Below are 26,979 nucleotides of genomic sequence, written 5' to 3' on the forward strand. Positions count from 1 at the left end.
ATCTGGATGCAGCATAGGCTGTGATCCAAGGACCAAGAATGCTTAAGTTCCTGGCCTTTAGCTCACACCCTTGGCAATACCCAGGCTAAATTTCTGCAGCAGGCTACATTTGCAAACTTATGCATATTTACACAAAAATAAGCTCCAGTGTGTAGGAACTTACCCCCAAGTAACTTATTCCCAAGTAAATATGAATGTCATTACAGTTTTTACATACCACTGATATCAGGGGAAAGTTAAGCATTTTAACAGTTTCCTATTTAAATCAATGAAATTTAAAATATGCAGGTTTAAACTAGATTGGGCCTTCTGTAATTACAGCCTTATGTGTATGAAGAGGCTAAAACAGTTGGACTATCATGTAGCTTGTGTTACACTTGCCTGTGGTAACTGGCTTGCCACTGTTGAGCTCTTGATCTAATCCAACAGGACTCTTTTTACATTCTTATGTTATATAGTTGAGAAAGGTAACTTTGAGGCTTACATACTAAATATTTTTCCATTTACCTTGATGAAGAATCTTGTTAATGCTGGAAACTTGCATACTATCATGCCCAAAGAATTTGGTACAGTAAACTCCGCACACACACGCGCATGCGCACGCACACACACACACACACACCCCGCATACACAATCTGTATCTCTAGGTAGGGCCAACTGCGCAATGAATGTCAATACCGAACAGATATTTTATAAGTGTTTTGTATGTTTAGCTACGCATAAAGAAATCAAATGGCGTCCTTTGTGATTCAATGGCTGGCTGACTTGCTAGGAAAATAACATTCTCTTATCTGTTCCTTGCGCGTATGCTAAGATTCATATTTGCTTTTCCTGATTTAAGATACACAGTGAAAGGAGGGGTTACTTCCCTTTTATAGCCTTTGTCTCTCCACATAATGGAAACGGAGCAAGATTTCTTAGGACATGCATCATTAAAGAGGGTAGTTAACTGTTTGGAACTGTTGTTATTGCTCAGAAGAAGCAATAACGGAGTAAAACAAAAAATATACAGTTTGCTCTTATGACAGAGGACATGGTAGTGTGAACTAATTTTGCCTTGTATAAATGATGGATCAATATAAGAGATAATAGCATGGGTCTATTTTCCAAACTGATTTTAAAAAGATGACCGTTGATAAGTAATTTTCTGGAAATGTGATTCGGAAATTGTGACTCCATGGGATCAGACAAAAAAATACTCTGAAGTAAGATCATCTCCTTTCAGAATCCACCACGACACCACGCTGGTCCTCTAGGCCATGAAGAGAAACACATTGTACCATGACACGCTTCTGAAGATTCCAGCCCTAGATGAAGACAAAACTTTAGGAGCAAAAACCACGGCCACGTATCCCAGAAAACCCACAACAGCCAAGTCTTGAACCCTCTTACCTCATGTGATTTGTTGGCCCTTTCCCACATTGGTAAGGCTTACTTGTGGAGAATGTAACATAGATGTCCTGCTGGATCAGATCAGTGGTCCAGTAACCCAGAATTCTGTCTCATACAGTGGCTAAGTAGCTGCCAGAGAGAGACAGCAAATAGGGACTTCCCCAACGTGGCTTCCTAGTACACTGGACTTTACTACCTCTAGATAGGGAGAGTCTCTTTAGTCATCATGGCTAATAGCCCATTGATGCACCTCCATGAATCTGTCTAATTTCCTTTTAAGGGAATCTGTGCTCAGCCCAGGCTAGCCTGATTGCATCAGATCTCAGAAGCTAAACAGATTTGGTCCTGGATAGCACCTGTATGAAAGACCACAGGGGAATACCAGTGTCTCTATGCAACTGGCAGCAAATTCCCCAATTTGATCATTCATTAAATAAATATTTCCTTCTCTCCATTCTAAATCTATTGTCCATTAACTTCAATGAGCGTCTCCAAGATTTGGGCATCATAGAAAAAACATTCTCTGTCTGCTTCTTCCAGTCCATGCATAATTTTATATCATGGCTCTCCTTTCCCCCTTACTTAAGATCTCAGACTGTTTAGCCTTCCTTCCCTGGAAAGGTGTAGCAACCCCTTAGTCGTCTTGATTGCCCTCTTCTGCAGTTGTTCTAGCCCTGCAATATCTTGTTGGGGCTGGAAGTGAAAGACTTTGTGTTGTCTCCTGTCTCAACCACAGAGGAAGACTGATCAGTAAGTCAGATAGCTAGAGGGGGTCAAGAGACTGGGCACCTTTTCTCTACTGTTCTGACACTATCCCTTTGATGTGTAGATTGCTATTCTCAGGGAACTTCCTTCCTGCTTCTCCACACGCACCCATTCTTGCACACACTCCTCCATCTTGCACTGTATGTGCAGACAGATGTGCAGACAGCATCCTTCTTCGTCCAGATAAATTCAATTAGGATAGAGAAACTATCTCTGCCCTTTTCTATTCAGAATTGAGTTCACTAATAAAGACTCCTCTTATTAGTTAAAAACTATGAATTGGCTCCAAGCTTATTTTGTTCTCAGCATACACACATGCCTGTATAAACTCTGCTGTGTTTTGCCTCTGTGCACTCTGCTGTAATGAAAAGGTATGTCTTACCAGAAAGAATTTCCAACCATTGGCATATGACAGGCATCGATGATAGTTCCAGCTGCACTGGGTGAAGGCAAGCTGCCTCCGTTCTTTTTCTTTTATCCTGTCACATGTTAAATCTATGCATTGGAGCTGTGTCAACATATTCTCTGTATTTTGCATTTATTGGTCAAAAATGTGTTGTTTACACTGTAAAAATTAAGAGCTTCTGATCTCAGGTGAAAAAGATGGGGTTGTGCTAACCACATAGCATAGATTACCAGATAAACATGGATTCTGTGGAAATCAGAACTGGCATACATATTTTAGAAGTTGCTTTCCCTGAGGCGCTGCCTGCCTTCTACATCAAAAGGTTGTTACTTTTTTGTGCAGAATAAGCATCTGGAAGGCATAATTAGTATACACTTTTTTCAAAAAAGAATTTTTCACCAAAGTTTGATCTTCCTGCTCTTCAAACCCCCTTCCCCTATTTCTTTGTCCTGCTCATCTCTACTCTCACACTTGCAACTTCCTTTCAGGAAGTATCAAGATTGAATGCATTTCCTGCTTTGTGTTTTACCTTCTCTGAAATTGACTAGACCAGCTGCATTGCCTGTCAGAATTAAAACAAACAAACAAACCTGTTCTGTTAAGGATGAAACTCTAATGTGAAAGGCATTTTTGCCAGGTGCAAACAGGTAGGCTCCATGCCTGCCCAGCTTAATAGCTAGGATTCTCTGAGGTATTATGTGGTTGTGAAACTGGATGGGAAAGTTTCATGGGAATAAAAGAGCAGAAGTCACAATTTCTGCAAATATCTTCCTGTGTCCTAAGACCAAATCACGTATCATGTAAGGATGCATGTAGAGTTACCACAGGCATGAGGGGGGAAAGTGCCCTGTCCCATTAATAGAAACTTAGCATGTGCAAATTGATAGCTGAAGCTTTTCATGGCATGAGGTAAATAATATAACCTGTTAAGAATTGCCCCATTAGGTTTCTATTAAAGGGAGAGGACATTTTTTCCAGGTAGTTGACAACTATAGGTGTATATAGTTAACTCTGCCTACATTTTCCTCAAGTAATTTACCTCAAGGATAAAAGAAGAGGCCTGTTTTCTATATAGAAGTTGCAGTATTCAATTTTTGGCCTCTCCAGTTACAGGAGTGAGCAGTAAGTGAAAGACCTCTGCCCGGGGCCCCAGGAGAGCCCCTGTGATTCCGAATAGACCATAGTGACCTTCATCGATCGTTCATCAGATTTAGCATAAGGCAGTTTTACTCATTCTGTTGGAGAGGGCAATGTTTGTGTGGAAATACAGCTTGTGCTGCAAGAGTTAAACATCCTCTGTATGATCATGTTTGGAGTCTCCACGTTCGTTTGCTTTTTAATTTAGAAATAACTTAACACCATATCAAGGAAAAGTCAAGGAATTCCTCATAATCTGTCGTTAACCCAAAGAGAGATAGAGTCAGAATTTGTAACTGGATGTGCCTGTTTGAGGCCTATATTAAGCTTATCTGAATGGGCCTGGAGTCTCTCTTGCTTCATCTTACACCTGAATGTGTTCTGAGCTGCTGCTGCTGCTGTTTTTTAGTCACAGAGAGTTAAAATTACCAAATGTATAATGGAGAGATTCCCATCTCCATGCCGGGTCCTGGTGAAAAGTTTTGAACCCTTCCAAAGTTTTCTCTGGAAGAAACTGGATGCTTGAAAAATTCTGCAAATGGAAGTTAGTTGCATAATTCCAGATCTAGTTTAAGGCCTCATCTATTTATGTCACTCTGTAAATTGACTCTGATACATGGTGATAAGTGACAGGAAACCCGTAAATAAGGATACTGTAGAATCTGTGAGGAGCAAACTGACCGGTCAGCCGAAGGCCAAGGACAACCTCACTTCTTTTGAGGACTGACAAGGAACACAAGCTTTGAGGAGTCATTTTTCAGGTTGGCCAATTCAGACCTTCCTTTGAATTTTGGATAAAGGAGTGGATGCTGGCTGGAAAAGATCAGGTTGCTGGCTGGAAAAGTATTAGGATAGTGACTAGGCATGGACTGGGAAGTCAAAATGGTCCTGGAGCAACCCAGGAGACTAGCCCATATATAGTGATAAAGCAGAGCTTGGTTCTGTTTTCTTTTGGCTTGCAGCAGTGGCCCACTGGGAATTTTCCCCGTAACTCCACTTGGTAGTGATGTCAGTAGGAACCCACTCTTCTTAGTTATAAAAGCTTCCTTTTGTAGAAAAAAATTCAATCATTATGTTAAGATAAACAACGATGTACGAACCACATAGGGCTGATATATAGTTGCAGAGTTAATCAGGGTCTGGAGAGATTGGGTTCCTCTGGCATGAAGTTCACTTTACATCACCCTCTCTGACCTACTTTACAGAGTTAATGCAAGGATGAAATGGAAACAGGGTGAGATTTTTTTTAAGTGCAGTAGATTAAATGTGTAAATATTGCAACATTGATTATTTGAGCCAAAATAATGATTTTGAAAGTTGCACATATTATATTAGCATCTCCAGTGGTTCTGATACTTATCGTAAGCCTCAGGTTGGGAAGAAAATGACACATGCTAAAATACTGAAATTGGAATCTTTCGTAATATCCCAACCCCAATGAGGTTGAAAAGGCTTTTTCCTTTTCAAAACCCTTTCATGATTGAAGAAGAAGAGTTTCGATTTATATCCCCTCTTTCTCTCCTGCAAGGAGACTTAAAGGGGCTTACAAGTTCCTTTCCCTTCTCCCTGCACAACAAAACCCTATTGGGGGAGGGGGGGGTTAAAGAGCTCCAAAGAACTGTGACTAGGCCAAGGTCACCCAGCTGGCATGTGTTGGAGTGCACAAGCTAATCTGATTCACCAGATAAGCCTCCACAGCTCAAGTGGCAGAGCAGGGAATCAAACCTGGTTCTCCAGATTTGAGTGAACCTGCTCTTAACCACTACACCATGCTGGCTCTCAAGGAACTTCGATTTAACCTCCCCCACATGTAAGCCTCATAGCCATCTTCCTTTACTTGTTTTAGCACTCAGAAGATGGCCAAAGGGAGAGCCAGTAGTGGTTAGAGCATCAGACTAGGATCTGGGAAATCCATGTTCAGATCTGGACTCTGCCATGGAGGTTTGCTAGGCGACATTGAGCCAGTCACATAGCCTAGCCTACCTCACAGGGTTGTTGTGAGGATAAAACGGAGGAGAGGGGTAGGATGTGAGCTGCTTTGGACCCCCAGTGGGAAGAAAGGCAGGGTGTAAATTAAGTTAATAAATAAATAAATTTAAAAGGCAGCTTTGCTATGAACTATATTTTCTATGGTGTTTAAACTGCGGTGAAGCATGAGTGGGCTACATTCCAGAGGCACAGCACAGAACGCCAGTGTTGTTCCAACATGCATCACTCAAAAGGATCTTGGCTGACTATGATGAAAGACTTTACAATTGAAGCCAGACAGTTTTCAAGAGAGTGGTAGACAGGGAGAGTGCATAGCATTGTTGCCATGTCATTTGGCCCAGATGCGTTTTAGAATAAAAAGGATCATACTCCTTAAAACTACATCAAGTGCTAGCAGGTCAATGATGCTCAGCATATATAAAAATAGCAGCCACCAAGCAAGCATTGCTGTTGTGGTTTTCTCACCTGAGAATGTGTTCTCTTGTTTGCCTGTAACCTCGCTCAGTAAGGGCTGCTGCTACTCTGTTCTCAGCCTTTTTTTTGAATGTGGGCTTATTTAGTCTGTTATGCACATGTTGTTGCTGGCCAAAGGCTAAAGATGCCAGCTGATGGATGCAAAAATTGTCACTGCTTTAATAACAACTTAATCTGCGGAAAACAGCATGTGAAGCATAAGAACATAAAAAGAGCACTGCTGGATCAGATCAACAGCCAATGTACTCCAGCATCTGGTTTCACACAGTGGCGAACTAGTTGCCTAAGAGGACCAATAAATTGTGCATTGAGACCAAGTGTTTTCTCTGATGTTGCCTCCTCATACTGGTATTCAGAGCTTTGCTGCCTATAAATGGAGGCATCCTTTAGTCACTATGGCTGGTAGCCATTGAGGGACCACTCTTCCATGAATCAATCTCTCTGTTTTTGCCAAGAGATATTCAGAGGTGGTCTGCCATTGCCTCCACATTAGGACTCTGATATTCTTGAGATCTCCCATCCAAATACTTGCCAGGGTCGACCCTGCTTAGCTTCTGATATCAGACAAGGACAGGCCAGCCTAGGCTATTCAGGTCAGGGCATCTATCTAATCTTTCTTTAAAGCCATCTGTACCCACACTAATAGCGCAATTCTATAACAAAGTTATATCCAGGGCTTAGGAGGATGTAATTCTATTTAGAATCGCAGAGCAAATAGACCGTGGCCTTCCTTTCTATGGCCCCTTACACCTTGCCTAGGGAGGTGCAGACATGGATGTTAACATTCCCAAAAGCAGCTCTAAGGAAGGACTATTTGGGATTTAGGACTGGTGTGGGGAGTTCCACCACAAGGCAAAGACTACCACCAAAACTGATACGATGAAATTACATCGAAGGTTTCAGAAAGGGAACAATATCAGGGTAGGGGAACTAGCAAAGCCAGGCAATGGAAATCGTGCTTGAGCAGTCATGAAAATGCATGCCACCATCAATTAATGTATCCAGGTACAAGTCATCACGATATCAAGTGCACCCATTGAAACCAAAGGGCATAAGTATGTGAAGTCTTTATTGCTGTACACTTCATGCATCTGATGAAGTAAGCTGAAATTCACAAAAGCTTATAGCTGGAAGAAGTTTTGGTAGTCATTTAAGGCACCACTGGACTCTTGATTTAATTTTGCTGCAACACAGCTACCCCTCTCCAAAGCTTTACTGGATTTGTGATAGAGTTACCAACCTCCAGGTGAGGCCTGGAATCCCCCCTTCTCCCCGCCCCCCCCCCCCCCGCAAATTACAAATGATCTTCAGACTAGAGAGAAAAGTTCCCCTGGAGAAAGTAGCTATTTTCAATAGTGGATTGTATGGAATGATAACCCCCTGAGGTTCCCCCTTCCTTCCCAAACACACCCTCCCCAGGCTGTAACCCCAAATCTGAAGGAATTTCCCAATCCAGAGTTGGCAACCCTAATTTGTGGCCAGAGGACTGGATCCAGCTTCTGTCTGGGGCTGGTTGGTCCTGTATTACATTCCTAGGTTACAGACAAGATTTATGGAGAAAATCACAAACTGGCAGCAGCAAAGCCGGACCAAGTACCCAGTATAGACTGCTCTTCCCCCAGACATGACTACTACACTTGGTGATATTTACACTACAGCAACCCCACAGAATGAACTTCTAGTTTCTTGGGAGGCTAAACCCTACAGGCTTCATCAGTGTTGAAATATCATACCCGAGCAAGGATGATCTTCCAAGATTTACAGTGGTCTTCATTTCACCCAGTACCAAACGGAAACCATTCCAGCTGAGCAGCAGAGTTTCCACTGCTTATCTCTGCATTCTTTGAAGTGTTAAATTCTCCACTGTGCTGCACCCTAGTTCCGGTAATGGTAACCTTGACCAGATACCTCTTTGAAATCAGGTGTTTTGGCTGGTAGCTTGCTTAAAAATATTAGGTTGTCATGGAAACACAAAATAGACACTTTCAAATTTGCATCATGGTTGGTCTGGAGAAAAAGACATTTGAACTGGCATGCAGTGCTGAAACGCCTTCAATAATCCTTTGAGGGTGAAAATATTAGATTTCCTGCATTCACTCAACAGCAGATTGCTTCCTAAACTCTTTCTAATTTTTATTTGATTAACTTAATGCCCTGCTCTTGCCAGCAGAGCGTAATGCTCTCAAGGGGTATACCAGAAGAGGCGCTTCTGTAGGTACGACAGATCCAGACTGCTCAAGGCCTTAAATATTAAACCCAGAACCTTGAACATGATCCATGATTCAACCAGTAACCAGGACAACTAGTGAAGCACAGGTCGAATATGTGCTCTTATTGGAGTCCCTGTTAGGACTCTCACCGCTGCACTGTGAATCAATGGTAACTTCCAGAGCAGTCTCAAGGGTAGGCCAGTGTACAGTGAGTTACAGTAATCTAGTCTGGAGGTGACCGTTGCATGGATCATTGTAGTTAGGACCAAGTGCAACAGGTAAGAGACCAACTGGCAAAGGTATAAAAAAGCCATCTTGGTCTTTTGTGCGACCTGGGCCTCCTTTGACAAGCAGAACTCCAACATCACACCCAGGCTTTTGGTAGAAGCAGCGGGTGTTAGTGCCACTCCGTCTAATTTCAGCAGTTGGAAACTCCCCTCTGGTCTCCCTTGGTGCAGCCACAGGATCTCCTTTTTCGATGGATTTAGTTTCAATCTGTTCTGTTTCAACCATTCTGCTATGGTCTCCACACACCTTGTCAGATTACCCAGGGTGGCAGCCGGCTGGCCTTCCATCAACAGAAAAAGCTGGGCGTCATGGACTTATTGATGGCAACCCAGCCCAAAGCTCCAGACCAATTGAGCCAGAGGGCACTTGTAGATATTAAATAACATTGCAGATAGGCTTGCCCCCTGCAGTATCCTTACCAAATGCCACCCACTGTTCCTGACCTTGGAGAACAAGGTCAGCCATTGTGCAGCTTTTCCCCAATTCCTGGTGATGGCGAGGCAAAATATTGTAGTCGATCACATGAAATGCTGCTGTTAAATCTAACAGCAATAGCTGCGCTAACCCACCTCGATCTAACGGTAGCCAGAGCTCGTCCATGAACGTGGCCAGCATGGTCTTGATCCTATGACCAGGCAGGAATTGGACAGGAAATGTTTTCAAAGCGACTTCAAGACAGGTTTAAAATAGGTCCTGGAGTTACCCAGAACAGTGCGACAATGATTAATCACACTAGTGGCTTGGTTAATTTCTTTGAGGTGAACTCATCTAGATATGGGGCACTGCATCTCCTGAGGGTGGTTGAGTTTTTAAAGAGAGAAAGGATTGGGTTTCCTGGAGGAAAGTCGCACCTGCCCTGTCAGAGGCTGGGGTAGCTGGGTTCTGGAGGCAGCAGCTCTCACCTGGCTGACGTGGGATGAGGAATGCACCTTGGTTGGCCCCCGATGGCAGGAGTTAGCTGCTGCAGGGACAGCATGAGAAATCAGAACCACTAAGGCTACTTTAGTGGTAGTATTTCACTGTTGAATAGTATTTTTAGAGCATTGTGTGCCTGAAAAAAATGGGTGATGAAGCTTCTAAGAAAGAACATTGCTCACTATTATTACATCCATATACTGTGGAAAAATATATATTTTAAAAGATAGGCAAGAGAGAAAAGCAATATATTTTTCTGGAAAAAATGCAAATGGGGATCCACCACGCTCTTGCTGAACCATGATCTATATGAGAATGGCAATAGAACTGTCAAATAAAGACCTAGACCTAATATATAGCTACTCACCATACACACCTTTATTTATTTAGCAATCATTCTTTGCTTGGGAATGCATCCTTATCAAGAAAAAAGGGGAAGGAAAGACACTATGTCAGCACACACACAAAAATGTAAGCAAAGTGTAACGCAGGTTTAACTTTTGAACCTGAAAGTAAAATGTTTTAAAAATTGTGGGCTGCAAACAAACCACCATTATCCATTGTGTGTGAAGGGTATAACATAGAAACTAAAATGATAAGCTATAAGCTGGGGAGGTCCCTGGTTAAAATCTCACCTTTGCTACAAATGCACTTGGTGGCCACAGTCCAATCCTATTCAGAGTTACTTCAGTTTAAATTCATTTATTTCATTGGACTTACGGAGCAGCTTTGTATAAGATTGCATTGCCATCTTCCAAGAACTTCTCCCCCATCTGCTATTTGTAGAAATTAATACTGCAAGGATTGCAGCAAAATGATGTTTTTTTCTGCACAAGTCACTGAAAACATTTGTAAAATGTTTGCAAAACATTTACAACCCACCCCCGCATTTGTTCGCACTCACCCCCTCGAAACGATTCCTAGCCACCATATTGTGCTCGTTCTGTTTTTTCTTTTCCATAGAGCCAATGTTTCAAAGCTTCATGCTGTGATTCTTCAGAGGTTGTGCACTTGAAACTTCGAAGTTATCAACCCTTTCCCCCAATTTCTTTTTTAAAAACTGGAGAGACAACAGAGCGAGTTCAGAAAATGGTGCCAAGGAGGAAGTCCAGGGACTGCAGAGAGGTGTAGGAAAGCCTTAAAGAGATCGTAATTATGCAAAACGTTTTGAAAATGTTTTCAGAAACAGAATCTCAAAAATCGAGGACCCATTTAAAATGTTTTCAAGCTGGAAACAAAACGTTTTGGGCTAAAACGTTGCAGGAACTCCTTGGAGGAAATGTTTTCCTTCCTGCCTGAAAACATTTTAAAGTGTCTGTGTGAAAAGTGTGAACAGGCAGCCCTTAGGATACAAGTGCAAAGAGAGCATGCCGCAGAGATGCCCATCGCAAGCAGGCCCACTTTATTCTCAAAGGCTGATTTTGCATAGAAACCAGAGGTGGGATCCAGCAGGTTCTCACAGGTTCCCGAGAGTAGGTTACTAATTATTTGTGTGTGCCGAGAGGGGATTACTAATTGGTGATTTTGCCCTGTGATTTTTGCCTTAGTTACTCCCCTCCTCCTTCTCAGCAGTAGCACGCAGAACTTGAAGCAGTCTAGCAGGAGGTGCACCGGCGTGCGTGGCAGCCTGCGCCTGCGTGCATTCGTTTCTCGCCCAAGGACCGGCGCAGCGGCTGCGTCCTTGCCACAGCCCCGCCCAGGAATGCCCCGCCCACGGAATGCCCCGCCCCCATCGTCCCCAGCTCAGCCCCATTGGCGCTAAGCCACTGTTTGAATCCCACCACCATGGGAACCTGTTACTAAAATTTTTGGATCCCACCACTGATAGAAGCACTAAGTAGGAAGCAAAGTGGTGTCAAAGTGGCAGTCTCAAGTCTACCATTTCTATAGTTTTGCGTGGGAGAACATTGTTTTGTAATGTCGGATATCAGTCATTGCCCTTATGATCAGCACTAGGACTGACGTGCTTTCCTGCCATTAAAGAGTGTAACATACAAGCAGTGGTGGGATCCAAAAATTTTAGTAACAGGTTCCCTCACCAGCCCCCCCTCAGCAAAGGGGGCAGAGGCGTACCTAGGCAAACCTGAGCCCTGGGCAAAACCTGAGTTGGATGCCCCCCCCCATGGGCAGCCACTCCACCACGACCCCAAATGTTTTTTTTTCACACCAGGTCATTTCTAAATCATCATCACATTATAGAAAATGCCCCAACTCACAAATCTGAACACAGCCATGGTGAAACACACAGGTTCTTTGATAGAGACTGGTGAGATAAAAGGTACGAAAGGCTGAGAATCCATGAATTGCAGTACCTGAAAGGGATTAACCCAGTTCAGGGAGTTACATTATTAGTCGCAATTGCAATATGGAACCTTCACGTTCAAAGGCAGGATGCCTCTCGGGGAGGCGAGGGCGTGGAGATGGCAAAAGTGGACCCATTTAGTAACCCCCTCTCGGCACACACAAATAATTAGTAACCCATTCTCGGGAACTGGTGAGAGCCTGCTGGATCCCACCTCTGCATACAAGACAGAATTGCTCTCTTATAAGCCCATTGACTTCAGTGGGCTTGGATGGGTGTAACGCTGCTCAGAATTGTCCTGTTAATTTGCCTTGATACCACTCCCTTGGAATCCATTATCTGGTCACTGAAGGTTCTGAAATAAGACCCTCGAGAGAGTGCAGCCTTTAACCTGCCAAAGCATGAACAGTCTAGTCACTTTAATTCCATCAGCTGGGCAAAATGAATAGGATATACACTAACAATATAGTCATGACCATTTATTTGCAACATTTTAACTATTAAATCTGGAGTTGGGAAGCAGGTCCTTATAACCTCAAATTATCCTGTGGTCACTATAAGCACCTATTGTTCTCTGCATCAATTTAACTGTCAAAAAATTACAGACAAAAGCTATATAACAACAGTTTATTATGCTGTTAGTGCTCTTCCACACAGCCCCACTGACTTCCTGTGTCTGTGTATTGCTTCTGGGTGCCCTGCTTCCTTTGAAGACTCATTTTTGAAGCTGAAGGCGCTGCAGGACAAATTGATTTTTTTTTCATGTACATAATTCCCCCTTCACTAAAGATACTCATTGAGTTAAACTTCTTATGAGAAATAACTCAAGACAATGAAAAAGGTGGATAAACTAGTAAATTGTCTACTTACAGAAAGCTTCCCCCCCCATGTTAAGAATACATATAAAGTTACTGCTGTGAGGTCTCCAAACTTTTAAAATATTCGGTCACATTTGGAATTCTGAGATGGCACAAAAAAAATGTCTGGCACAAAATGGTTGCTTGCAGAAGGTGGAGCCCACCAGAAAAATCGTTGCCATCGATTAACTTCAGCAACACATTGTGGTGGCAACTGCTGACAAAGCAACATTCAAACAATCTCCATAGCCAATCAAATCCACAATAATCAATCAGAAGGCTTGCTGAGCTAAAACCCTACCTGGCCCAGCCCACTTCCTAAAAACACTGGGCAGGCGCCACAAAAGGTATTGGTAAACGCCGTGGTACCCAGGGGCATCACGTGGAAACCCTGTACTAACAAATGAAAAATTATACCTAACTTTGAAACTTGAAGAGAGGATTCCTTCAACTGGGGTTCCCAACTGGGTAGCAGAGGTGCTCAGCTTCTGTCCTCCAGAGCATCTCTGGTTATTGGTATTTATGATATACGTTGGTATTTATGCCAAAGATGCATAAGACAGTTTGGATCAAGACTGCAGTGCAGGAGGAGAGTTGCTTAAGTTTTCCTCCCCCAGTACTTTCCCAACCTGAAATGGCACTGGGAGTGCTATTTGCCTCATTGGAGAAGCTTAGGCCTACCCTACAGTGGGGCCTGCAGTGAGGTAAATACAGGCTGACCAGACATCCCACTTTTGGCGGGACAGTCCCGCCTTCAAACAATTTGTCCCGCGTGCCGCGGGTTATTTCAATTGTCCCGATTTTTGGGAGGCTGCCGCACTGCCTTCTGGGGCGCAAGGCAGTGCGGCAGCCTCTCGCGCACGTGGCCGCAGGAGCATGGCCTTCTGGGGCTTGCTGTTCCCTGCCCTGTCACAGGGCGAGAAACGGCAAGCCCCAGAAGGCAGTGCGCTCCTGCAGCTGCGGGCGCATGCGGGCGCGGCCGCCTACCCCCCATCCCATTCACAAAGGTGACCATCTGGTCACCTTAATCTAGGGATGTGTGGGTAGAGACGGGCGCATACACGCACACATGCCAAGGGAAAGTCTCACGGAAGGCACAGTCTCACAGCCCGGCCTCCAGGTATCTGTATGTGTGCATTATGTGCAGTCGAGTCACTTCCAACTTATGTTAACCCTATGAATTAATGACCTCCAAAACATCCTGTTGTTAATAGCCTTGCTCACGTCTTGCATATGGAGGGCTGTTGCTTCTACAATGGAATCAATCCATTTCATTTTGGGTCTTCCTATTTCCTTGGTGCCTTCCTCTTCTCTTTGCATCTTTTCCAATGAGAGATTATTTCAGAAGTAAACTTGTCTGGAGATCTCACCTCACCTGCTACAGTTTTATCACAATTGTTATCACCATGGAGTCTGAGAGAGGAAGGGGAGGATAGGTTTAAGATTCAGTGTGGTTTATTCAGGTACTTTGATATGTCCTTTGGGCATCCCAGCCACAAATGGGAAATTTGGGGCATTCTCGTGTGAGAACGAGAAAGGAGATGGTTGTTCAGACAGATCTTTTTTTTTCTTTCAGCCTTCATACCTTCAGCAGAATGGTAAGACGTGAACACTTTTGCATGATGGGATATATTTTCTCCCACACTACTCCTGGTTCATCATAGCATCTAACCAATATCTAAGGTGTAAGGGTAGATTTTTTTTCTGTTATCTTTGTGCTAAAACTGGAGTTTTGTTTTAGTCACAAGCTTAGAGGTGAAACACCATGTAATTCTTTTATCAATGTAGTACTTTTAAAATACTTCTCTTCCTTCAAGGCACTCTTCTCTACTTTATTCTGTGAGTTAGGTTGAGATTATTCTGCCACTATGCTATTCTGGAAAACAATTAGGAAATAGATAAAAGCTGGGTCAACCTGCTGTTTTTATTGACATAAGAAGTAAGAACATAATAGTCATTTCTGCAAGGTCCAAATATCCCAGGTTGAGCAAGGGAAATATCCCGGTTTGGTCAAGAAGTTTGCACGGTTCCTAGTCCTAAAGTGGGTTTGCTCCGCGATATTTTCCTCATCCTGGAATTTTCAAAAATTGCCAATTTGGCGATTCTTTTCAAAAATCCTGGGTTGAACCCACTACCACGCAAACACCATGTGATCAGAAACAGTTTGTCCAGGCTGATGACAGTTTATTTTTCCTGCCCAATCACCTGATCTCCCCGTCCTGCCCCCTCTCACCCCTGATCTCCTGATCTCCACACCTGACGTCATGTCAGTTTTCAACTCTGATGAGCCACCTACCATTGCAGCCCACCCTTCCTGAAATGTTTCCCCAAGCACATTTTCAGCTCATGGTATCGACTAGGTGCCATTTTGCCTGGGTTGATCAGGAATGAAGTCCCAAAATGTCCCCATTTTCTGTGCATGTACTTGTTGCTCAGAGTGCATAGCTAGGGAGATGTGCACTTTGGTTCAAATGTTAGTGTGCATATTACGGAGGGGGAGTCTCTAGTTTTCCACAAAAATATGAGAATGTACGTGGGAATGTGATGTGATGATGCTGTACCCCCCCTTTTTTTGCTGCAACTTGCTGTGTTGAGGCCTGTGCTGGAAAAAGAGCTGGAAAAGGGGAGGCTTTGTTTTCCCCCGCTGCTGCCGCAAATCAACATCCAATCAAAAAGCGGGATATTGGGGATGTTTGTGCATGTGCAATTACACTTGCAGGGTAAATGCAAAAAACCTGGGCTCATGCGAAACAAACTGGAGTATTTCCTCCGGTCTTCACTTGATTCCTTCACAGAAATGAGCAGACATGTGAAGGGAGAAATCGGGATAAAATAGACCCGGATTGTAAGATACCAATTGTAACCTGGTATAATTGTGCTGTGCAGAAACGACCAAAGAAAGCTCTTCTGGATCAGACCAGTGGTCCTTCTAATGCAGCATTCTGTCTCACACAGAGGCCAAACATTTATTCTGGAGATCCAACCACAGAGCATACGGGCTGAGATCTTCCCCAATGTTGCCTTCACACACTGGGTTTCAGAGGCTGACTGCCTGCAAACATAGAGGTTTCTTTTTGACACTGTGGCTACTAGCCAATGATAGACCTCACCTCCATGGATCTATCCAATCTGCTTTTAAAGCTGTCTGTGCCTGTAACCATCACCACATCCTCTGGCAGTGAATTCCACATTTTAGTCACTATGTAAAGATGTATTTCCTTTTGTCTGTCCTGAATCTTCCACCCATGACATTCATTGGCTGTCTTAACTCAAAAGCAAAAGGGATGCAAAGAGGGAGGGCAAAGGGCTCTGTGTAGGTCAGCAAATGCCTTTGATGCAGAGCAAAGAAGGGGTTATCAGTCCATTATAACTTCATAGTGTTTGCATTCCCAATTCAATATATATCCTTTTCTGACTAAAGTTTTTTGTAAAAAAATCCCAACAGTTCAAAAGGAGAAGACAAAAAAGAAGGATGATAAAGAAAAAAATATTTTCAGTTAAGAAACTTTGCTTCCATGTGGATCCTAATACTAGTTTCTCTTCCAGGTAGGAGGATTTGTGCTTTGTTAACATAACCTATAAACATCTACCTCACTTTCTAGAATGAAGACTTTGAATCTCTTTTCTTTATTTGGGTAGTGGGCTCCCTTCATTGGAATTTAAATTTCTTCCCTCATAGTGAATTCTCTGCTACATTCCTGTGCTACTAGAATATTGTACGAAATCTAGTTTTGTGAGAACTTTTACAAAACAATAGTAAGAATTCCTGTTTTAGGAAACCCCACCCCTTCACTTGCTCCTCTCCCTTCCAGCATTCTTGCCATGGAATGACTGTCATGCCTCAGAGTTCATTAAAACCTGCCTTTCTAAAATCTAAAATCATGTCTGGCTAATGAACTCCATTGCCTCTAGGACAATTCTAGGACAAATTCATAGATAATAGATGGATAAGATAATGTAAAAGTATAATTATTCATTAATAATTCATACAAGGTATCATGATTTATCATTTAAAAGAGTTGTTGATTATATATGTATATTACAAATATTGAGTATGTTCTCATACACACAGAGAGAGACATGTTTCTAATCCCTCAGCCCTCTGGGGGTTAGGCTGAGATTATTAGGGGGGGAACTTTTTTCTTTTTTTTACTTTTGCCCCCTTCAAAAAAATGTAGCTCAGGTTCTGTTTCAGTCAAACACACTGCAGGTCAAACAAACACACTGCAATCCTAAACAGTCGCGTTCTTCTGGGCCCAATGGGTTTAGGGATTAGAAATGTGTAACTCTGCTTAGAATCATCCTGATAGTCTCTGGCATAGCCTTTGGGGTATCAGAATGGGCCCTTCCTGGTCCTTGAACCAGAACAACAGTTACGCTCCAATCTGGTGAAACTCAGATACTTTCAAGCACACATTCACAGGTTTGGCCTTTTACACACACACTCCATGGAAATCCTTTGGACTGACTTATAAGGAAATTTTGTTTGAATCATTATGAGATAAGCAGAATAAACTTAAGTCAGCAGCAAGTCAGCCGAGAGCTTGCAAACACAGCCCAGAAAAATCTTAACAGTGATATGGACAGCCTTTTTCATTTTGCTTTTAATGTACATTGAGTAATGTTACTCGATTCAGTGGAAAATATATGGCTTTGTTTCAGTGGTTCCTTTCAAAAGGTCCATAATACATAGGATAAATCTATTAACCTATGTGATGGGGGAATTGCAGCTTTAACAAGTGAGTGGAGACTGGTATTTTCCATGAAAATAACCTTTTCCCAAGGAGCAATGCCCCTATAATTTTTAATTTGGATTAAATGAAACATGATCTGTGATTCCATTTGATCAGAAGATTAGAAAGCTGAACATCCTGTAAGGTATAAAATAGATACAAATCTCAGTAAAACATGAGATTTCATGTAATTCTGCAACTTTCTGCTGTATTTTTCTTCTTCTTACTTTTGGAAAATGGTGACATTTTCAAGGAATTTATGTGTTTAGGTAAAGGAAGTCTACAGGAACCACTAATTTATTTTATGACATTTATTACACCGCCCAGAGCCCTTCGGGGATGGGCGGTATAAAAGTCCAATAAAATAAATAAATAAATAAATCTCAAAAATTGAGGGGGAAACACTCACATCTACCACATCAACTTCAAACAAACCTACCTGCATACCCTATTCTCTGCACTAAAATGAATGTTTACCTAAAGATGGAATTCAGTAATTGAGTATGAAAGACCCTGAGGGAGGGGAAATGGTCTCCAAACTGTTCGTCTCTGTGGCAGATGTAGGGAGCAAGCCTAAGCAGGTCTACTCAGAAGTAAGCCCCATGCTATTCAATTGGGATTACTCTCTGGAAAATGTCCTTAGAATTGCCACTGCAGTGTGGCCTTTTCTATTAATGGCAACACTCGTTTGCATTCAACGGCTTTCTGACAGGCAGACCATCATGGCTCCCAAACCAGTCTGAATGTCTGCTCTTGGCAATAAAACACATGAAGTGATACTAATTAAATATTTGTTTCTGAACATGGAGTCTTTCCCCTTGCACGAGGTGGCCACCTTCTTCTAGCAGGGCTGTTATAGTTTTGAGAGCTGATTGTGCATTTGTTTTTCCCTGAAGAAAATGGCAGTTTCACACGTAGACTCCACAGCATCATATCCCTTCAGAGGTCCCTCTCTTCACCAAACTCGGTCCCCTAGGCTCCACCCACAAATTTCCCAACCTAGAGTTTCCCAACATTCCATTCACACACACCATGATCGGGAAGGAGAGAATATATCTAGCGTCCACAGAGTTCTTTCTTCTCTTCTTATTTTGCTAGATTTTAATGGTTCCCTGCAGGATCAGGCATAATAGCCCTTGTACCACATTATTTATTTTGCAAGTTTTATATCCCCATGTAAAACAAATGCGGTAGCTGCTGTCTCCCTTTCTGAATTTAAACAAAATCAAAGTTTGTTTTAAATAAATTAAACAGGAGGAGCTTTTCCTAGCACGCTGCTTTTTAAAGCTGGCAGATGTTTGACCTTTCTGCATACAGCTCTTAAAGGCATGAAAGAAATTTGGCAACCCCAGTTAGACCACTGACAACTGGATTACGAAACCGTTTTCTCCTTAGCACATGTGACTTACAAGGAATTTGAGGAGCCCCTCCTCAAACTTGTAAGAAATTAACCCTCTTCGATGTATAAATCTACACCCTTAACATGGACTTTGTCCAAATCTATAGCACCTGTTTGCTTCCAGTGTCTCTGCGCTATCTAAATACCCCTGGCCTGGGAAGTTGTAAATAGTTCAAGTTACATTGCAAGGCTTCTATCTCCTGCCAGAACATTTATTTGATGATAGTTATTGTATACACAGTAGTTGATTCTGGATTTTACGAGAGCAGCAGTAAAAAAGAGATCTCGTGAATTAGGGGTTCATTCAGCTTGAACACAATTAAAATTAACTAGCCCCATCAAAAAGCTTGAAAGCTAACCCCATCAGACTTCTGACACCTTTGCCAGTACCTGAGGAATATGCCCTGACCTTGATGGCCCAGGCTAGCCTGATTTTGGGGGGTCTCAAAAGCTAAGCAAGGTCAGTCCTGGCTAGCACTGGGATGGAAGACCACTGAAGAATTTTGGATCATTCTGCAGAGGAAGGCAATGGAAAATTACCTCTTTAATGGCCCAATCCAGAGGGGGGAGGGGTTGAAGGGACTTGTGGCATACACTGGTGGATTTGCCCTCCACTTGCCCTAGTAGGGGGCAAATATGCTTCTGGGTGGCCTCCGCTGCCCTCTGGGATGGCCAGATGTGGTGAGATGGCCAGGTGCTCTCACACTGTCACCAGTCCCCCCCCCCCCACCAGGGGCATGGCAGATGCATTCCCAGGGATGGAGCCGACCTTAGTGGCAGTTGTGCGCAGCTCCAGCCAGTGGATCTTCACCACCCTATAAATAAGTCCACTAAACCCTATGGTGTTAAGTCCATTAAACTCTATGGAGGGCTTTCCAACGATAGGGTGGGGTTTTTTTTCCATTTTTCAACCTCTCTGCACTGCTGGAAAGTCCTCTGGAGGTGGCAGGGGAGTGCCGCAGCAACACTGTCCCTAGTCACCAAGGGCTCTGGATTGGGCTGTTAGTCTCTTGCCTTGAAAGCCCTACTGTGACTTGACGCTACTTCACACGTACACCCATGAACTAAACCCTGAATAGACCTCCATCTGGCCTAGTTACATCCTAAAAAATAAAGCAAAAGTCATAACAAACATCTGAAGACTTGTCCCTGTTTAAGACTTTTGTTTTATTTCTCAGGGTCGCATCAGATGTGATACAGATCCATTATTGGATTTTCAGCATTTTTAAAAACTTGCTAAATAGTAGCTGCATTGGGACTGGAGTCAGATTATGACTTATGATTCCTGCACAAAGGCATGTTTCACGGCTGTGAAAGCAGGGCAAATAGTTACTCCCTCCCTCACACACATAATCTCAATCTGAATTGCCTCTTCTGTTGGCTGCTTTGTCATGTACTAGAGAGACATCTGGCCAGGGATTTCCCAGTATCTGATCTGACTTGACCCTTAGTTTATGAAGGCTGACAATGATTTATTATTTTGTATTAAAATTTTAGACTGAGGAGTTCTGCTCTGTGTAACATTATATAATCAGTGTTATTTAATTTTCTGTGAAACCTTCAGTTTATTATTATTTTTTGAACATTTATACCTCACCTTTCCCTGTGGTTCAAGGCAGATTACAATAATGGTTAAAAAGTCAGTTAAAACATTTTAGTTAAAACCAAACTCTAACCACCAGAATTCTGAAAATCCAAAAGATTGCCAAGATTCTTCATTTTTGTCCATGGACACTCTTCCAGTTAAAGGTAAAATTAGTTTTCTTGTACTTGTCCATTTTACCCTCTCTGAAAGGCATTGAAACCCAGTGATAGAGAATACATGAAGCTTCCAGACCATTGGTGTATCAAGGTTAGCCTTGTCTATTCTGACTGTTAGGGTGTCTTCAAGTTCTCGCACAGAAATTGTCCACATTAACTACTGTGTTATCCTTTTAACTAGAGATGGTGGGGACTGAATCTAGTTCCTTCTGCATGCAAAGCAGGTACTTTGCCATTAAACCATAGAATTAATAGTTAACTTCTAACATGCAAAAGTCCCTTCCACACATGCAGAATAATGTACTTTCAATCCACTTTGCAGCTGTGCGGGAATAGCAAAATCCATTTTCAAACAATTGTGAAATGGATTGAAAGTGCTTTAAGCTGCATGGGAGGAAGGGGCCAAAGAGAGGCAGTGTGCTATAGCTGTTAAGAGTGCCAGACCAGTTATCTGGAAGACCCAGGTTGAATCTTCACTCCTGCTATGAAAACTTGCTGGGTGACCTTGGGCCAGTCATATTCTCTCAGCCTAACCTACCTCACAGGTATGTTGTGAGGATAAGAGGAGGAGGATGTAAGCTCCTTTGGGTCCCTATTGGGGACAGGGGTGTAACGAGGCAGCCCTGGGCAAACTGTAGCCCTGGGCAAAACCTGAGTTGGATGCCCCCCCCCCCATGGGAGGCCACTCCACCACAACCAATTTTTTTTGGCACCAGGACATTGGTGCCTGCAGGGGGTGCATTTTTAGACATTTCAGCACCACAATTTCAGCATATCATCGGGAGACTGTCCTTATGCTACTCCCCAAGTTTGGTGAGGTTTGGTTCAGGGAGTCCAAAGTTATGGACTCCCAAAGGGGGTGCCCCATCCCCCATTGTTTCCAATGGGAGCTAATAGGAGATGGGGGCTACAGTTTTGAGGCTCCATAACTTTGGCCCCCCTGAACCAAACTGCACCAAACCTGGGGGGTATCATCAGGGCAGTCTCCTGATGAGACCCTGAAAGTTTTGAGACTGTGCCTTCAGAAATGTCCCCTCCCCAGCCGGCAACCCCCATGGACAGCAATTCAGAAAACTCAATGCAGAACAAAGATTCTTGGGCAAATTTGTGGGATGTTCCTGCAGGGGGCCCATTTTTTGATGTATCGGCACCAAAATTTTAGGGTATCATCTGGAAACTGTCCTTATGGTACCCCCAAAGTTTGGTGAAGTTTGGTTTAGGGGGTCCAAAGTTATGGAGCCTCAAAGGGGGTGCCCCATCCTTCATTCTTTGCTAAGGAGATGGGGGCTACCCTTTGAGGGTCCATAACTTTGGACCCCATGAACCAAACTGCACCAAACTCAGGGGGTGCCATCATCTCCAGATGACACCCTGAAATTTTGGTGCTGATACGTCCAAGAATGCCCTCCCTGCAGGAACATCCTAGAAATTTGCCCAAGAATCTTTGTTCTGCATTGAGTTTTCTGCATTGCTGTCAATGGGGGTTGCAGGCTGTGGGGGGCACATTTCTGAAAGCAAAGTCTCAAAACTTTCAGGGTCTCATAAGGAGACTGCCCTAATGAAACCCCCCAGGTTTGGTGCAGTTTGGTTCAGGGGGGCCAAAGTTATGGACCCTCAAAACTGTAGCCCTCATCTCCTATTAGCTCCCATTGGAAACAATGGGGGATAGGGGCACCCCCTTTGGGAGTCCATAACTTTGGACTCCCTGAACCAAACCTCACCAAACCTGGGGGGTATTATAAGTACAGTCTCCTGATGATACACTGAAATTGTGGTGCTGCTAGCCTGAAAACTGCGCCCCCTGCAGGCCAAAAATGGAAAACCACTAAAATACCCCAAAACTAAGCCAGCATTTTGATGTCCCCCACAAGGTGATGCCCTGGGCAGCTGCCCACCTTGCCCAATGGGCATTACGCTAGTGATTGGGGAGAAAAGTGGGGAATAAATTAATAAAAATAAATAAAGTTAAAACTATGTAACATATATCTTTGCTTTATATGTCACAATATTACTGCTTTGGAGTCATTAACTAGGCTAGATAAAGATGCAGACAAGGCAGTACAAAAGTTAACAGCAGTTTGCTCTTTGGAAATTAGCTCATGAAAATTTAAACTTCAATCACTTAAGTTCCACAAGATTCCTTTTAAAAATTAGCAAGTGAAGATTTTCCATAAACATTGTCATTGCTGCTGATCGAATTACTGTGACTTGTTAAAAAGTTAGCAATTCTGTAACTAAGGGAAAAATCAGGACCCCATTATATAAAATATTTTTAAAAAACCCCTTAGCATGTATGTATTTGATTGCAAGTGTTCAAACTACTCCAGATACATTCTGGGTAATCCTAACAGCTAGTAAAATAGGCTAATGTTATTGTTTCTGCATGGCATAATGAATTTCATAGTGAATTCTATATGGGCAAAAAGAGCATCTGTGCAAGCTATTAATTCCAGAAGTGTAGTTCTGTTAGTTGGTTGTAGCAAAAAATGAACAGAGAACTTGCTGTACCTTCAAGACTAACAACATCGTATTGTATCAAGGATGTAGTTAAGTGGCATATTGGGCCACCACCCAGTTGTGGATTAAGGAGCTGAAAAAGTCATTACTAATAATAAGCATTCACATATCAGAAAATTCTGAAGATAATACCTCTCCCAGTTTGGTGGGCAACATCTTCGCTCCTTTTCTTCTCCAGCAACCACAACTAAGTAAGCAATCATATTCATAAAGAGCTGGTTCATTTTTTAAAAAACCTTTTAGAACAGGTTTGCAAATGAGAACATTCTGCAGCTAATTTAACCTCCGTTGTCATGGTCTTGGTCCTTATCAATCAACTGAAGCCAGTCGACAATTCCAGACGTCTAATTCTTTCAGACAATTAATTGCAACCCTTGACAAAGGTTGTCTTTACTATACTATGAGAAAAAAATATTTCCTTCTGGAGATAGCCCCTTTTGGTCTGAGTCAAGAACTAGATTCCTACAACACAATTGAAAATAGGCAGAAGACAGAAAAAGATGCATATGTTTCTCATGATGCCTGGATGAGCAAGAGTTCTGTTTCAAAGTTAGAAGAGGAGGAGTACGAATAGAAAAAATAAGCATCTTTGCACTTTCTACTACCTCTGCAATCATGTCTGAATCCAGACAACTTTTCCATGTTCATGGGGTAAACTGTTAGCTCATGACTTAAGAGACTATATAAAAACAAAAAGATGTGCCATACTATTCAATACCCAACAGAATAACACAATATAACGTGCAAGCTTTTAAGGTCTCAAGAATTCCTTGTCAGCTGGACATTAAAACAAAAATGGGGGTGGAAGGGCAAGCAATTTCAGAGCTCTGCCTAAATCCTGGATAGGATGTTCTGATGATTCCAAAGGATGTAGGCCATGGCTAGTATTAGATTGCATTCCTTCTGGGAAGAGGAAACAAAAAATGGACACCATACCACTGAAAACACACACACAGAGACAGCTTTTGAGCAAATGTTCCTCTGACACCAAACAGAGGATATATGTAGACATGGAAGTCTTCATGGGTTAAAATATGTAACACCATTTTGGGTGTTCTCAAAATACACAACCACTATTGTCAAAAACTCATTATATTGGAATTGTATTGAACGAGTTCTCAAAATGTTTAATCAAATGAATTCTAGGTAGGAAACTCCATAGTATATGAAGTCACACATCCATTATCCATGTGGTTGCTATCTTCTAAGTGGTATCTGGGGTTTTCCTGGAATAACAACTGATTCCCAGATTTAAAAAATAGATCAGTTATCCTAGTGGAAAGGGCTGCTTTGAAGAGTGGACCATGTGGCATTATAGGCTGCTGAGGTACCTCCCCAGGCTTCACTCCCCAGTCTTTGAGGTATTTTCCAACTCAGAGCTAGCCACTCTAATTATATGAATAGTTGAATGTAAGTTACCTTTCCTGCAATGTTTTGTTAATTAAGCTACTATAGCTCTTGCCCAAAGAAAGAGAAATACAAGCATGCTTGACATTGAATAATAGTACCAAGCATACTTCTCCCCCACATACCAGAACATCGTTCATCAATAGCTGTCCAGTCTTTCAAAAAATGTTATATCTGTCATGCTGCCAAGGCCATTGTGTGGGTTATTTGTGTGACTCTTTCAGCCAACTTATCCAAGCACTGTTAAGTATACTGAAACCTATTATAAACCTGTCTGTTTTTTTTAAAATGAACTAGTGCATCTTGTTCATTCTGGTTCCTCATTCCCTCCCTCTCCCATGTTTCTATCTTTTATAGTCCTTACTGATCTCCCTGTCTAGGCCCATGACAAATTTCAGCCAAATAATCCATGTTGATTAACACTAATTAATTGCTATTATTACTATTTTGCCATCAGGTCTCAGGCAACTTCTGATGACCCCATAGGGTTTTCAAGGCAAGAGATGTTCAGAGGTGGTATGCAATTGCCTGTCTCTGTGTTGCAACCCTGGACTTCCTTTGTGGGCTCCTATCCAAATGTTAAACAGGGCTGATCCTGCTTCCAAGATTTGACAACATGGGGCTAGGCTGGGCTATCCAAGTTAGGATTCATTAACTACAGCAGTGGCAGTAAATGCTGCCAAGTCACAGCTAACTTATGGAGACTTATAGGGTTTTTCATGGCAAGGGATATTCAGAGGTGGTTTGCCATTGCCTTCCTCCATGTGGGTTGGAAAGTTCTGAGAGAACTGTGACTGGCCCAAGGTCACCTAGCAGGCTTCATGTGGAGAAGTGGACAATCAAACCCAGTTCCCCAGATTAGAGGCATCCGCTCTTAACCACTGCACCACACTGGCTCCTTATTACTTCAAAAGGTTTCATTACAAGGCCGTTTCAAGTTCCTTCAAAAACCTTGTGCAAACAATGCTCTTGAATGGAGCATTTAGTCATTAACTCTTTCCTGCTAGGACTTAGAATATGCTAAATGTGATGGGAAGTGCCCTTGAGTCACAGCTGACTTATGGCAACCCAGTAGGTTTTTTTAAGGGAAGAGATATTCAGAGGTGATTTGCCATTGCCTGCCTCTGCCTAACAATTTTAGGCTTCCTTGGTGGTCTTCAGTCTTATTTGAGTACTAACCAGGTCTGTCCCTGTTTAACTTCCAAGATCTGATGAGACTGGCTTAGCCTGGGCCATCCAAATCAGGGTGAATATGCTAATATGAACCAGTAAATGTCAAAATGCTTACTTAAAGTATGATGCTTTAGCATGCTTTGTACTATTATTCAAATAATATCAAGAGATGCTTAATATTACAACCATTGCCCCTCCAGAAGCAGTTACTGTAGATTTTATGTATAAACCATGTGGTAGTGTAACCCCCATGCTCAGAATGGGTTGACCTAAAAAGGGGTGGAGACTCAAAGCAGCAGGAGGCTGCAGAGTTCATGTAGTTTGGAGGAGACAAGGCTACCAGACTCGGACTTTGATTTGTATAAGCCCTTAACACCTTGTTAAGGTAACTGCAATGTTGTTGGGAACTAGTGGGAAGGTAGTTGTTTGTTTTTGCTATGTTGTAAATGTTGGAGTTTATTGTTTCAGGGTTTTTGTGGTTGTAATTGGTGAGAGTTCTCCTGGAAACCTTCATCATGTTGAATCCTGTTCATCAAGCCCTTGGAGTCTTCAGGAGCCAACCCACTTGCAAAGAAAAAATTGGACTTGGCAATATCAGAAGCCTGTAACTAGAAGGACTTGAAATGAAACCTGTTCAGGACCTTGAACTGTAGTGTGTTAAATGTTAAAAGTGTTATATGTTAAGAAAGTAAATCATTTTGTTTTTAACATTTGTTGTTGCAAACTCATTCAAAGTTCTGCCCCACAGAACCCACAGATAGAGGTTACAGTAGCTTAGTATTAAACTTTTTCAGCATAGCAATAGACTGGTCCTTGTCTTCCAGCTGAAAGGAGGAAATGTTTACTTCCACCTGTCAACTAGCTATGACTCTGCAGGGATGGCATCTTCATGCAATACTTGTTAGCTCCTTGAGAAAATACTGGACACTTCTTTCACATTATTTGAGCTGGCAACCACAAGCTGTAGACACAAGGTTACATTTAGATTGCATGTTAATGAGATCTATAGGGAAATACAGTTTCCTCTGTTTCAGTTTGGACAGCCGAAAGTTTTATACATTTAAAACTACAAGATATTCAAACTACAAACCATGCGGAAAAGGAGGAACCTCAGTTTCAGTGTAAGTATAACATATATCTTTTAATATCTTTTCATTTTTTCAAATGGCTGTAAACTAGTTTCCTTTTTAATGCATATTTTCCACCAGTGCCTGTTGTGTGCATGAGTTTTTACTTGCTTGCCTGCCATCAAT

At 42.5% G+C, this 26,979-nt stretch overlaps 1 long non-coding RNA gene across 1 annotated transcript; it reads left to right on the plus strand.

Annotated features, from left to right (window-relative positions):
- The first annotated feature begins 4,356 nt into the window (after nucleotides 1-4,356).
- Nucleotides 4,357-26,236, plus strand: LOC125437807. The gene is made up of 3 exons (XR_007245267.1): nucleotides 4,357-4,462; nucleotides 14,313-14,334; nucleotides 26,195-26,236. It is a non-coding gene; the product is annotated as an uncharacterized LOC125437807 (long non-coding RNA).
- The last annotated feature ends 743 nt before the right edge of the window (nucleotides 26,237-26,979 follow it).

Source organism: Sphaerodactylus townsendi, linkage group LG08, assembly GCF_021028975.2.
Source record: "Sphaerodactylus townsendi isolate TG3544 linkage group LG08, MPM_Stown_v2.3, whole genome shotgun sequence".
Lineage (NCBI taxonomy): Eukaryota > Metazoa > Chordata > Lepidosauria > Squamata > Sphaerodactylidae > Sphaerodactylus > Sphaerodactylus townsendi.